Raw genomic sequence first — 15452 nt, 5'->3', positions numbered from 1 at the left:
ATGTTTTGGTCCTTTAAGGAGGTGTTTAGCGCAGCGAACAAGGCAATCGGACTATACAGCTTTATCACTCTCACTTAGCCATAGAAGTCTACAATTTTAAATTTTGGCGAAGCCCCTAGTATTCGGAAGGCCGAACTTGGGGCGCTATATACGCCGAAATCGGACTAGGCCGATTCCTCGCCCGAAGCGGAAAAAATCTTTAAGGATTTGAGACCTCTCGAAGAGCGACCAGCTCTCGCCGCATCATGACAGTCAGTTTTCGGCTTTCTCTACTGAGGTGCTCGTTCGGAAGAACCGGGACACGATCGCAGTAGTTCTCCCAGTGCTACCTTAGTCGATATAACGGAACATAAGGCACCAAAACATGGGAGCCGGGCAAACCCACCTATTGACCCAAGACATGATTCGGAACTGATGCATATAATGCTATAAGTTCGGGGTGCTGCACTGTCGAAAGTGTTCGGACTTTTCTTGCCGTGTTATGGGGTACACTGAAGCCCCTGGCGCACTGGACGTACCAGAATGTACGGGTGCAATTTGTCGTAAATAAGCAGACAAGGAAAAAGATGAAGAAATGTAATAATAAGCTAACGCTGTACATTGTTATTTAAATCATACGTCAAAGCGTATGTATACAAGTAGTGTAATAAGCAAAAAATAGGACTATTTGACATGTCCTATCCGAGGGCAAGCTGCGTGTGGGTATGTAAAACAGGTATAGCGATCGTTATCAGAGACCACCTGGGGATTCCCTTGTACGTCAGAGCTTCTTGCTTCCTTGATGTTTCCTTCCCGTGATGGGTCCGATAATCAGGCTATCGGAAAGGGCTTCCAGAGAATAGGGTCCTGAAAGAGAGAAAATGGTAAAGATATACGGCCCTGAGGCGGTTGAGCCGCATTGTGGGCCGTGCCATAGCCGTGCCTCCGCCTATGCCCATGGTATTTTGAGTGCCTAATTATGTACGCGCGGCACAAATTTCGCCGCTTGACTGGGACTAGGACGGAGGCTGAATTGCTAGGCGAGCTCTGGACGTGCCAGACGATCCTGTTGCAGGGTACTCCGGACTCGCTTGACGGTGTCCGGGGGCTTTATCACCGAATTGGCGGTTTGCCTCAGAAGGCTGCTTTGTAGTTCTGCTACGAGGGCCGCAGTGTGCTCCTCCGTATGGAGCGAGCGCTCTGTGTTTCCATTAACTGTTATAACCCCGCGAGGCCCTGGCATTTTGAGCTTGAGGTATGCATAATGCGCTACCGCATTGAATCTGGCAAATGCAGTTCGTCCGAGCAGTGCGTGATAGCCACTGCGGAAAGGGACGATATCGAAGATTAACTCCTCGCTTCGGAAGTTGTCCGGAGATCCGAAGACCACTTCCAGTGTGATTGAGCCCGTGCAGCAGGCCTCTACACCTGGTATGACGCCTTTAAAGGTGGTTTTCGTGGGTTTGATCCTCGAGGGGTTGATACCCATTTTGCGCACTGTATCCTGATAGAGTAGGTTCAGGCTGCTGCCACCGTCCATAAGGACTCGAGTGAGGTGAAATCCGTCAATGATGGGGTCAAGGATCAATGCGGCAGAACCGCCATGACGGATGCTGGTAGGGTGGTCCCAGCAATCGAAAGTGATCAGACAAGAAGACCATGGGTTGAACTTTGGGGCGACTGGCTCCATCGCATAGACGTCCCTTAGCGCACGCTTCCGTTCCCGCTTGGGAATATGGGTTGCGTATATCATGTTCACCGTTTTCACTTCGGGAGGAAATTTCTTCTGTCCTCCTGTGTTCGGTGGCCGGGGCTCCTCCTCGTCATCGCTATGCAGCCCCTTTTCCTTGTTTTCAGCATTCAACTTGCCGGCCTGTTTGAACACCCAGCATTCTCTGTTGGTGTGGTTGGCTGGTTTATCGGGGGTGCCGTGAATTTGACACGAGCGATCGAGTATGCGGTCCAAACTGGACGGGCCCGGATTGCTTCTTTTGAACGGCTTTTTCCGCTGACCGGACTTAGAGCCACTGAATCCGGCATTGACTGTCGTGTCCTCGGCGTTGTCGTCGTTGTTGCGACGCTTGTGTCTGTTGCGACGTGGCTTGTCGTTGCTATCTCTGGCATCTGAATTGCGAGGATTTCTTGATGTGCTGTTGCTGCGAGCCAGCCAGCTGTCCTCGCCCGCACAAAAGCGGGTCATGAGTGTCGTGAGGGCTGCCATGGACTTCGGCTTCTCTTGGCCGAGGTGTTGGGCGAGCCACTTGTCGCGGATGTTATGCTTAAATGCCGCTAAGGCCTCGGCATCCGGACAATCGACAATTTGGTTCTTTTTAGTTAGGAACCGAGTCCAGAATTTCCTGGCTGACTCCCCGGGCTGTTGGGTTATGTGACTCAAGTCGTCAGCATTCGGTGGTCGCACATAAGTGCCCTGGAAATTGTCAAGGAATGCGTCTTCCAAGTTCTCCCAACTGCCAATGGAGTTTGCCGGCAGGCTATTCAGCCAATGCCGGGACGGCCCTTTGAGTTTTAGTGGGAGGTACATGATGGCATGTAGATCATCACCGCGGGCCATGTGAATGTGGAGAAGGAAATCTTCAATCCATACCGCGGGATCTGTTGTACCATCATACGATTCAATGTTCACGGGTTTAAACCCCTTTGGGACTTCGTGATCCATTACTTCGTCGGTGAAGCATAGGGGGTGTGCGGCGCCTCTGTGCCGGGCTATATCACGACGCAGCTCATACGAGTCTGGTCTGCTGTATTCGGCCCGGCCGAATTTGCTTTTAGTATATCCGGCGTGATGGTCATCGTTACGCGTTGGGGCGCGCCCCCGTGATCCGTAGATCGATCTTGTATGTCCTGCTTTGTTTTCCAATACATCTCGCAGGTCCAGCGTGTAGCCCCGGGCCTTAGTGTTTTTGTTTGACTAGCGACGGGGTGCGGGCTGGACTTCGGGCTGATATGCCTCTTTGTATCGGCCACGAGGTGGCCGGTCAGCCGCATCATACGCTGGTAGAGTAGGCTTTAATGCTTCCTCTTCGAGTTGGGGTAGCAACTTGCGCTTTGGGTAACTTTTGGTTGGGCGCTCGAGTTCGTATTCCTCGGCTGCCGGGACCTCGGTCCATCTATCCGCTAGCAGATCTTGATCAACTTGAAGCTGTTGCTGCTTTTTCTTCAGGCTTTTTGCTGTGGCTATAAGCCGGCGCTTGAAGCGCTCCTGCTCGACGGGATCCTCAAGCACGATGAATTCTTCGTCGCCGAGGCTCACCTCGTCTTCGGAGAGGGGTATGTAATTGTCATCCTCTGATTCTTCGTCTGTCGCCTGTTCCTTAGGGCTACCTTGCCCATCCTCCCGCTCGAAGCCTAGCTGGGGGGGATTGTCTTCGTCTTCGGCACTATCCGCAGCGTTAGTGTCTCTTGTGCCGGTATCGCTGCTTTTGCTATGGCGGGGCTTAGAGCGGCGCCGATGACGCCGGTGCTTAGATTGCTTCTCGAGGGGATTATCCTCCGTTGCCTTATTGCCATCGCTTTCTTTGGGGGTGTCCACCATATATATCATATGATGAGGTGGCTGTCCATCGCCCTGTGGGCGGTGGTTCCTGTTCTTCTCCTGCATCGTCGTCCATACCATCGATGTCTTCGGAGCCGAAATCGAGCATGTCGGTTAAGTCGTCGACAGTGGCTATTAAGTGGGTGGTGGGTGGGGAACGAATTTCTTCGCCGTCCGCTTCCCATTCAAGCCGGACATAGTTCGGCCAAGGGTCTCCTGACAGAGAGAGAGAGACCTCAATGAATTTAGCATGTCGCCCAAGGGCGAGTGCTGAAAGATATCCGCGGAGGTAAACTCCATGATCGGTGCCCAATCAGATTCGATAGGCACGGATGCAAGCGGTTCGGAGCCTGTGGCCGGGGACGAATCCAAGGGTCTGGCGACACAGGTCTCATCGGAGGTGAAGTCAGTATTCGGCTCTATCGCCACTAAGTGTGCGGCCTTCGTGGCGGGGTCCATCCACCCGTCCTTGGATGGCACGATTTGCTCCGGATTGAGGGCCGGAGTAACCGCAGGTGTGATCTCCCGAACACCGTCCGACGGCAGAGCTAAGTCATGCTCGTCGTGACTGTGCGGCGCGCCTGACATGGGCTCGAATCCGTCGAAGATCAAGTCTCCGCGGATGTCGGCCGTATAGTTCAAGCTTCCAAACCTGACCTGATGGCCAGGGGCGTAGCTATCGATCTGCTCCAGATGGCCAAGCGAGTTGGCCCGCAGTACGAAGCCGCCAAATACGAAGATCTGTCCGGGGAAAAAACCTCACCCTGGATCTCCTCGTTGCCGATGATCGAAGGAGCCATCAAGCCTTACCGTGACGGCACAGTGGAACTCTCAATGAAAGCACCAATGTCGGTGTCAAAACCGGCGGATCTCGGGTAGGGGTCCCGAACCGTGCGTCTAAGGCTAATGGTAACAGGAGGCGGGGGACACAATGTTTACCCAGGTTCGGGCCCTCTTGATGGAGGTAATACCCTACTTCCTGCTTGATTGATCTTGATGATATGAGTATTACAAGAGTTGATCTACCACGAGATCGTAGAGGCTAAACCCTAGAAGCTAGCCTATGATTATGATTGTGATTCTTGTCCTACGGACTAAACCCTCCGGTTTATATAGACACCGGAGGGGGCTAGGGTTACACAGAGTCGGTTACAAGGGAGGAGATCTACATATCCGAATTGCCAAGCTTGCCTTCCACGCAAAGGAGAGTCCCACCCGGACACGGAACGAAATCTTTAATCTTGTATCTTCATAGTCCAACAGTCCGGCCAAAGTAAATAGTCCGGCTGTCCGAGGACCCCCTAATCCAGGTCTCCCTCAATGGCCACGACTGGAGGCGGCGCAAGGCAGGGGCGCGACAGCGGGGTGAGCGAAGGGATAGGCGGCAGCAGACGGGGCGAGCGCAGCCAGCGAGAGTGTGGCGCGCGGCCAGGGTGTGTGTCTCGCGGGGCACAGTGGTGCGGTGGCTGCGGCGAGCGCGACGGCAGCGGCGGGCGCGACCGACGCGGTGTAGCACGGGCGTGGGCATGGAGAGGGAGTGGCCCCGCGGGCGCGGAAGAAGAGTGGCAGGCTCGGGCATGGGCGTGCATAGGAGCGGGCATGTGCCACGGGGTCAATCCGAGGAGCTCGGTGGCTACCCCTGCAATGGCCATGGCAGATGGCGGTTTTCGGCCATGGCGAAATACCTAACGAGAGCAAACGAGAGGGGAAACAGGGGAAAGGCAAGAGGAGATCATGGCGGTGTCAATGGCGCCCTAGGGGAAGACATGGGAGCTCGGGGCGGCGCGGATCGAACGGCAATGTCGCGGTGGCCCAAGGTTGAGGAAGACGGCAGCGACGTCGATGCGGGGGTGCTGGACTTGATCTCGTTGGCGCAGACGAAGTAGCGAAGGCGTTCGGAGCTCCTCAACAAGCTCCTAGCCCGCAGGGAGGGCAGTGGCCGTGTGGACGGGGTCGGTCATGGTGGCCGTGGCGTCTGACTTCGTCCAGATCGACGGGATCAAGCGAGCGAGGAGGAGAAGTGGATTTGGGAGGGGCGTCGAGGAGGAGTGAGGCCACGGGGGTAGGGAAGGCAGGGCGTCACCCTTATCCATTCCCCTTCGATGCCAGCGAGGTGGTCGGGCGGGAGCCCGGCTCTGTAGCGACGCGGCTCGGGGAACAGGAGAAGACGACCGCGCGGGGACTGGACCACTGAGCCGGTTCGGTGGCAAGGCCCGGGGGGCAGGGCGAATCCCCTTTTACATCGTCATTTTGGTTTTTCAATGTATTCTAATCTGTTTCTCCTTTTTAACACCGTTTTCTAATTATTCTTATCAACTAAATGATCTCTACTCCTAATGTCTCAGTTGGTAGTCTCCGTTCAGGGTTTATTTTCGTCTCACCTTCCGAGTGAGGGAGAGGGGAAGAGAGAGTGAGGGAGAGGGAGGGAGAGGGTTTGTGTGTGAGAATTTGATGGTAAAAAAGGTCGTCAATGTCACTTAATATGTATGAGAATATTAAATGTAATATTAACATAATTAATATTGAACTTTTAAAATTAATGCGGCCCCGTTGCAACGCACGGGCGTTCTTCTAGTTTCTTTTAAGTGTCCACTATTGGGTTGGTCATTACTGTAGCTTCAACATGAGATGTCCGTTTAGTTTCGCTTAATGCGAGAAATAGACTCTGCGTCTTCCCTGACACTTCCGAAAAGTGATCGGAAGGGTAAATAGGCCAACCGATACGACTATAGTGTAGGCACTTCGTACCGCTAACTCACTATGGTGTATCAAGGCGTTTGCCAAAATCACTAGTTAAGCAACAGACTTTGCAAAGATCATTCTCACCTCTTCAGGTTGCGAAAAGTATCACACTGTATGTACGCCATTTGTGGTAACCTAGGAGTTTTCCCTACTTTCGTGGATTCGTTTATTCAAAACGTTTCATCTCTTAAACCATGTGTTCAAATCTCGAACCGTTTTCACCGTTGAAATCCTCACGTTGAGATGTAGTGGCAAAAAATGTCTTACATTATGGGACGGAGGGAGTAGATCCCATGTTGATAGGTTTTGATGATTTTTTTTTCACGAAAAAACTGGACGAAAAAACCGAACCTGGAGCACATTTTTCCCCTTCTGAGAGGCATGGCCGTGCCCCTTGTGGAAGCAAATCTGTGCCTCCGCAAGAAATAAATCTATGCCTCTCGTGATAGAAAAAAACACGTGTTTCCCTTTTTGTGAGAAGCACAGAGCAAATCCGTGCCGCCACAAGAAGTAAATCTGTACCCGCGAGGAAGAAAAAACAAAGAAAGCATGTTTTATTTTTATTTTGAGAGGCACAACCGTGACTCTCACAAAAACAAATCCGTGCCTCTACAAGAAGTAAATCCGTGACTCTCATCGTAGGACAAAAAAAAGCAGAAAATGCGTTCTTTTTTCCTTTTGCGAGAGGCACGCTGAAGCAAATCAGTACCTCCTGCGAAAGGAAAAAAAGAGTTAATTACACTATTGGTACATAAACTTGCAGCGCGGGTACAATCTCATACAAAAACTTACAAAATGACTCAAATTAGCCCCTAAACTTGCTTTACGGGAACAAACTGATACAAATTAGTCGAAACCTACCACGTCGGCTCTAGGAACTTGGCCCACGTCCAGGTTAATTTATAGGAACCCCCCGTTGTATGATGTAAATAGATCCCCGAGTAGCCTAGCTAGCCTCTCTGTTTGCCACGCACCAGCCAAATCCCTAGTCGTTCTTCTCTGTTCTTCCCACAAATTCACACTCGACCGAGGCAGCCTTCCCCTCAAGCCAAATCCCTAACCCTTGACAGTGGCAACGACAACGGCAAGGACTGAAGAACGTGGCTCGCCGTGATGCTGCGTCCTTGTCGGGGGATAGTCAGCCCCTCCTCGTGGGCGGCGGCGGCGGCAATGTCGGTCCCGACGGCGGCCTGGGCGACGGTTGTACTGAAGAATGGTTGGTGACATCTGAGCTTCATTTGGGCCCACAAAAAACCATAGGTGCTTTTCTATTCATAATTTTTTGTGTCCTACAGTATGTGACTTTGAGCAGAACTCAACAATTTTTTGTAGAGTCAGATGCAAATGGCCACCGAGTATGATTTTGATGGGTTTATTCCACCATTTGAGTATTGCCCTGACTTTTGTGACATTGAGAAGAAGGAGAATTGTGGGCATTCTCGTAGCCCTGTTCGTAGAGTGTGTACAGAAGGATTTCACGCAGGGCGTAGGTTTCTAGCCTGTTCTTCCGAGTTATGTAAAATAGTGGTAGTGAAAATATTTAAACGACGCTTGTTTCAGTCACAAAACTATGAAAGTAATCACATCACACGATTATGAGCACACAACAACAACTCCACTATAGCAGAACACTACTTTCTACAACTCTAAACATCACACCCAACACCGGTGTCAGTACACAATGACAAGTGGGCGGAAATACCACAAAACAACGCCTTTCATCTACCGACGCCTGATTATCAACCATACGCACCACACAAAAACCACATGCGGGCGAATATACCACCGATCAAACCGGATGAAAACCCTAGCGATAAGAGATGCCAATACAGGGGGACAATCCAATATAGAAGAAGGAAGGTGATTTCATACCGTAGTCCGGCGGAAACTCGCCAATGCCGCGAGGACGCGGCTCCATCTAGCATCGATCTCATCCGGTCGAGCATCGCACCGTCGACGACCAGAAACAGAAAGGCGAAAGGGCCGATGAGAAATGAAAACCGAAGTGATCGGTGCATGCCTCTCATCCGACGGGCAGGTTTCAGACTAATTTGTATAAGCTTGTTCCGTCAAAGTAAGTTTAGGGGCTTATTTGAGTCAATTTGCAAGTTTTTGTATGAAACTGTACCCGCGCTGCAACTTTATGTATTAATAGTGTAATTAACTAAAAAACACGTTTTTTGCGTTGGGGTCCAAAACCTAAGAAAGACGGGGAAGAACCAAAAAACCGAAAAACCCGAGAAAACATCTAAAAGCCGAAAACGTGTGCCGCAAGAAAAAGCAAATTTCAAAGAGCGCGAAATGTGGCGGCGGCTGAGAGCGGGCGGAGTGACGCGTTCTCAGACGCCCCCCCCCCCCCCCCCCCCAAGTGACCCGTGGGGAGGCTCCCGAAGGAGCGCTATTTGATTAGTTGCTCTCAGCGTTTGCGCTTCAGGCTCCCATAGTATACACTAGATCGGGATCGCGCCGTGGCGCGAGGGTGCCGGTCCAAACGTTTGTATGCACATAATAAGAAGCTACTTAACAATGCATGAACATAGAAAGCATGTTTCACGATAGGTTAGCACCAAATATCTTAGGCATAGAAGATACGACAACACGTCGCTTAAAGACAATTTACAACTATGCATAGATAACTTTAAGTTTTAGGCATAACGTAGACGCGTTTAGGCATAGAAGATACGACAACACGTCGCTTACAGACGTTTTAGGCATAGAAGATACGGCAACACGTCGCTTACAGACAATTTACAACATGGGTCTTGCCGTCCTCATGAACAACGCGTTCATACTGAGCCGGTGATAGTCCAAGGTGTGCCAGGAGCATGCCAAGAACTGTCGTGTGTGGGATCCTAAACACTCGCTGGGTGTCCTGCAGTTCCCAATAACATAAAACATAAGGCCTTGGGGAATTGCCCAAAACAATTGCATTACAGCATGGGAAAGGAATCAGAGAAATCAGTTGCGGATAAAAGCAACCATAGTGATAAAAAAGATATGCCAAGCCTATCGTTTAATCAGGATTTTGTTTAGGATGTGCCAAGCATTAAAAAAAACAGACTATGAATCAGGATTTTGTTGCAAACAGACTGAATGATGGAATGAGAAGAGGAATATATTCATGAAATAAAGCAAGAGAGATAAAGTTGAAAGGAAAGAAGTGCAGAGCTTGCAGGTGAAAAACATCATATAAAATGTATAATCACCAATCAGGCAATTTCAAGATATCATGACTTATTGCTGTGATTAAAACAAAGCTAGTTGATGAATGATTGGAATCAGCTATTTCACTGAATAAATATATTCATGGCGTAGTTTCAGTTTTGTGCCATGAAGAGAGGCCGTCGAGTGTGATATCCAGAACATAGATGACCATATATATCAAGAATGGTGAGGTATGAAGAAAACAAACTCTCTAAGGAACACATGCAGGTAGGTATTTTTTTCCTGGATTCTATTGCTTCTACAGTGACAGCCACGATTAACGGAATTAAGCAACAACGACATGCTCTCTGATTTCAATGTAACATGTTTCAATTCCTCTATAACCCCTGTGTTTTATCAAAACAAGCGCACAAACAAGATAATCATCGAAACAATATTATGTTCTCAGCAAGGCTATGTGCATTCTTCTCAAGTCTGAGATATGCACGTACAGTGGTCTTAGATCAATTGATAATCACCAGAACTAACTACAATACATAGTCTGTGAATCAAAAGTGAGAAAATACCAGGAAGATGATTTGTGTAGTTGCAGGAGCTCAGGGGAAAGGAGAGTAGGCGGACCTGCTTGCTGGAGCTCCTTGACTGGCCAGTTGAACGTGCAGCCACAGCCGAGAGAGTGCTACTACCCTACATGAGAGCATGTTAAATGGAAAAAACTCAAATCCCTAACAAGAACATTTTTTGAAAGATCCATAAAATCCAAATCGGGATAGGGGGACTAACACGAACTCATCCTTCACGCGAGCACCGCCACTCGATGGAGATGGTTGTTACCCCACGCCACTCCACGCAACATCATATTCCTCCACATCCGTCGGCTCGGCTCCCTCGGCGGCCGCTGTGCCCCACGCCGACATGAGCGCCCATCCAAAGGGAAATAAAGAAGTAGACAACAAAACAAAGAGCGATGTTAATATAACCACATCATTCAATTCACATGTCAAGATACAATAGGAAGTCTTTCCACCAAGCGGCTTGATACATACAATTAAACTCAGGAAAATAATTTTCACCACTTATAGATAATAAGCAGCTGTAAGGGGGCACGTAGACAACCGCATACCAGTATACATGCAAATAACTTCCAAAATAAACGTATGCCACAGGAAAAGTAAACTCCAACATATCACCAAAGAGACAATAAAAGCTCTGAACTAAAAAATCTAAGAAATGCTCAATTCAGTTTACTTAATAGTTACGAAATTAATTATTCTCGGTCAGGTGGTTCTGATATACTTAAGAAAACACTTGTAGACTTCAAGTACAGATAAATACTCAAGCTACATGGAACTATAGTCAACAACATAGTTCTATAATAACAAGTGATTCCAATTAAACACAAGTGCTCAGAACCATGGAACTGGAGCTTTATAAAATCATGCTACTAATTATCTTAGACACCAATTAAACTCATATGCGGACCATGGTCAACTGTGGGTTTATACACTCGTCAGAAATATTGTCCACTAAAAACATAACAGCATTAATACAGTCAACACATACCTCAAGTACTGAAGGACTGAGGCACTGATCATCTGTTTGACTCGTTTTCACTTCTGCATACGCTATTTTTATAAAGTGATCGAGCAGGGGTGCAGCATCGTCGAGCAGGGGCGACAGCGACAGCCAGACCACCTTGAGCACTACGGTCCGGAAGCCAAGAGCATGAGCAGACCAAAATCAGAATGGATTAACCAGGAAACCCTAGACAAATCCCTAAAAAACAACAAAGCCCTTGATGAGCACATACACATCACAAAGGGAAAGACAAACAAGGGATCAAATAATCACCTCAGCCATCTTAGAAGCCCACTCGGTGTGCTCCCTCTCCGTCCAACCCACAAGATAGCCCCAATGCCACGCCACCGTCCCAACCGTGAAACAGCCAGAGAAGCAAGGAAGATGGTAAGAAACAAGCGAAATAAAAGGTAGTGGGCTCCAATACAAACATTAACCAGCCTAAAGACGTTGTTATTAGAAACATGACACCGTGGTTTCTGCTGGTTTATCAACAAATTAAAACAAGCCATTGAACCGACAACTTGCTTACTCTTAACCAGATGAAATCAAGGACCAACAACAAACAATAAAAGTCAAGAACAACTTATATGCAATAAAGGTATGAGAGAGAAGAAATATTCACATAAGACGGCTATAAACAGTGGAGCATAAATAAGCAACACCTTTAAATACAAATAAAAAGGGTTCAGGGTTCAATGCATAGTGGGCTCAGATTTGCCTTTCCTCGATCATATAATCTACCCCCGCCATCTCTTGTCACCAGATTAATCTGTTTATACAGTGGAGCTGCCCTGCTTATCACTCAGCAAGAATGACCATCCAAGGACAGAACAATAAGTATCACATGATCAAAAAGGATTCTAGAGACAAGAGGGAGGACCCAACTTGATACCCACAGGTGCCTTGATTGCTCAAAGGCACACTTATTTCAGCCACAGCGAATCATCATCGCCCTAGAAAGGATGGCTTCCGACCGGTGGGGCACGTGCGAATAAAAAGGGTTCAGGGTTCAATGCGTATGGGCTCAGATTTGCCTTTCCTCGATCATATAATCTACCCCCATCATCTCTTATCACCAGATCAATCTGTTTATACAGTGGAGCTGCCCTGGTTATCACTCAATAAGAATGACCATCCAAAGGATAGAACAATAAGTATCACAGGATCAAAAAGGATTCTAGAGACAAGAGGGCGGACCCAACTTGATACCCACGGCTAATCATCATCGCCCTAGCAAGAATGGATTCCGACCGATGGGGCACGTGATTCAAATGCGGTGGCACGAGATATCTCATTTTGGGAGTAACTATTCATTACTGCAGGAGTTCAGGCTCGATCCAACGGCCGAGATTAATCCGGAGCGAGATCCATCTCCCAGAATCGCATCAAGCAAACCGATCCGACGGCCGAGAGTTCCTAATCGCTGTGAGAGCTCGGTGAGACATCCTTCTCTTATTTCTAGACTTATTTCTGGATTTCTGGATGGATTACCGGATCAATATGTTCTTACGAGGGTTTAACTACCCTCGTTATCACTCATTAGAAATGACCATCCAAGGACAGAGCCACTAAAATAAGAACGCAATCAAAACAGCTCAAAGAAATGAGGGAGGATCCAAATTAATACCCACAAGTTCCTCGACTGCTTGAGAGCATGCCTATATCAGCCATAACTGATCATCATAGCCCTGGCCATGTCCCATATAGTAGCCGAAGCAGAGCATGGGGAAGATGGAGCTCACAGAGGGAGGTTGTAGCCGAGGCAGTACTCAGAGGGCACCGGGGTTGCGCCTGAACGCCATCCAACCAGTGAGGAACCACGTCGGAGTTGCGCCTTGCACCATCCCGCCGACGAGCACGAAAGCCATGGGCACCGAAGTGGCCAAGGAGGTGAGGAGGTGATGTATAGCACATCTAGGAGCACCATCAGAGACGACCGGGGCAACGAGCAGGCAGGGAGAGAGGCGAGGCGGCAGGGAGAGGAAAGGGCGCGACGCGAGTGCAAGCCTGGAGGGAGCGGAACATCAGCTATTTTTTCTTTCAGAGTATATAGGAACTATCAAACATATCATATAAGTGCAATCATCTTTGATAATATAAGAGAGCATACAAATCACAGAGCTTGTTTAAGATATTTTGTCACATCAAGTAGTTTAGATAAGAAAAGCCTAACCCAGAATTACAAATAATTGGAGCGAGTGATAGATTTATTATTCTGATAATTTGGTAGTAACTATACATAAATAATTCATTTGCCAACAGTAAAAAATATGCGATGCATTATTTACACAAAACAATATTTTTTGTATAGGGTCAGAAAGATATTTCAGCATTCAAATCAATAAGGCTGAAATAATCTAAGAGTATTATCACTACAGAGCAACAATTTATGAACTCGCTGTCAGTCAAAAGTAATAATACATGAAAATCTATCTTGAAGTGCAAGAGTTCAATTTAGCAGATCTGACACACCAGACACGAATGTGCTTACCTGCTTTCCCAGGCGGGCCTAGTCAGCTCTCTTTTAGCTGCAATCAAAGATAAGATTTGTTAGGACATTCTTGTGGGCAAAATTTATCATCATGCAAGCAATGTGCCTATCTATTGGCTGCTTGTAGTGCCTAAGGTAAAATCGAAAGGCCGTTTACTGCCACCTTGCATGAAGAACACATGTGTACTGCTATACAAAAGCTAACTGACCTTTCTCTAATCAGACTCTCTGGACAAACCAAGAAGCACAGATAAATACGCTGCTGGGCAGAACACATAATCTAGTACGGTATAACACTGACTAAGCCTAGGTTTGTGAAGAGAGACAAATTATAAAACAGTATGGTAGGCCAGAAGGAGAGACCAGAAAGCTATATAAAGCATATGCCCAAAGAAACTAAAACTGAGTAGAGCATTGACTGAATAGGTAGCAAAGGCATGTATATCCAAATTCCATAAAAAAACCAAAGGAGGTATAATCACTAAATTAGAAATCTAATTAACTTAGTAAACAAACCTAAATTAAGCAGCCTAACTCAAATGGACAAAAGTAAATTGAAGCCTACATGCCTCAATATCACAACAGAGGACGAGCAGGACCAACCGACAAACCAGCAGGCTATTGGTATAAAGCCAAAAATAAATAGTAAACAAAACAAAGAAAAGAACAAAAGCACCCAGAATCATGTGCAAATGAACAAAAAAACCTAGGGCCTAGCACGATCCAGACAAGGAACAAGAATTACACACCTATAATCCAGGAATTAAGAAAGATAGGACACCACATAAATCCAACCAGGGAATAATACCCTTTGCCTCTCATTGGCTAGCCTACACACAATAGACCGAATCTAGCAGCGTACTCATATAGAAAAGACAAGGAATATACACTACTTCACAAATGTAACCCTAGGTCTGGAAAGAAGAGAAGCACAAAGAAGGAGAGGAAAAGCAGTCGACCTGTACATCCCTGGATGAAGACGCAGCAGGCTGGCACAGATCGAGCGACGAACTGACGAGAAGAACGAGCACCTGCAAACGATGGATCAATCCGCAGCAAAATCAGAGACAAAATCACGGTTAAGCTGCAGGGAATGACCAAGAACGGGGCAAAATAAATGCCTACCCACAAATTGATGAACGCACCATCAGATCTAGCGCAACGACGGCAAGAACAAGGAACACTGACGTCGCACAGCGAATCCATCACATTTGACGCAGCAGGCTGGCACAGATCGAGCGACGAACTGACGGCAAGAACGAGGGCGCCATCTTCTTCCTCCCCCATAGCCTCACGTTCCTCTCCCCGTTGCTCCCCCATCGAGCTCGAGCTCGTCCGTGGCCGCCGCGGCGGGCGGGGCCGCGGTCATCGGCCATGGCCATGGCCATGGCGAGCGGGACGGGCGAGGCGGCCCCTTGCTCCCCAGTCGAGCTCGAGCTCGTCCATGGCAGCCGCGGCGGGCAGGGCGGGACGGCGGGGCCGCGCCCATCGTCCCCGAGGAGGTTGACCCGCGGCGCCCACGCCTCCGGCAACCGCGGCGCGAATCCGTGAAGGCGCGCCCACAACCGGCGGCGCCCTCTGGCGGCGATGCGCATGGCGGCCGTGGACGGGGAGGATGGCCAGCGAGGAGTGGCGGCTAGGGTTCAATCGGGGGCGGGGCGAGTGGGCGCCTGGGAGAAGACATGGTGCGGGGTCGCGGGGAGGAGAGGAGGCAGGCGGCGACGTGCGAGAAAGGGAGCGAGGCGGCTAGGGTTTCACCACGGGCGTGGCCGCCTTTTATACCCCCAGGAAGCGAAATGACGAAAATGCCCTCGGCGGGGCAGCGTAATTACGCGCGATGGCACGAACGAGACGGTAACTATTCATTCCAACAGTAACTTTTTTTGATCCGACGGCCGAGGTCTTCCACGCGGTCCATCCGACGGCCCAAGATCCATCAAG

General features: G+C 48.8%; 1 long non-coding RNA gene across 2 annotated transcripts; it reads right to left on the bottom strand.

The window, feature by feature from the left end:
- Positions 1-8822: 8822 nt before the first annotated feature.
- Positions 8823-14540, bottom strand: LOC120969693 (uncharacterized). Of its 2 annotated transcripts, none has more exons than XR_012189851.1 (6): positions 14471-14540; positions 11291-13548; positions 11003-11215; positions 10223-10337; positions 10061-10126; positions 8823-9146 (listed from the first exon to the last, which is right to left on the bottom strand). It is a non-coding gene; the product is annotated as an uncharacterized lncRNA (long non-coding RNA). The 2 variants fall into 2 exon arrangements; XR_012189852.1 differs by having other exon boundaries at positions 11003-11142.
- Positions 14541-15452: the final 912 nt, after the last annotated feature.

The sequence above is a fragment of the Aegilops tauschii genome, chromosome 7, assembly GCF_002575655.3.
Source record: "Aegilops tauschii subsp. strangulata cultivar AL8/78 chromosome 7, Aet v6.0, whole genome shotgun sequence".
NCBI classification, from domain to species: domain Eukaryota; kingdom Viridiplantae; phylum Streptophyta; class Magnoliopsida; order Poales; family Poaceae; genus Aegilops; species Aegilops tauschii.
This window is presented reverse-complemented; position numbering and strand designations above follow the sequence as displayed.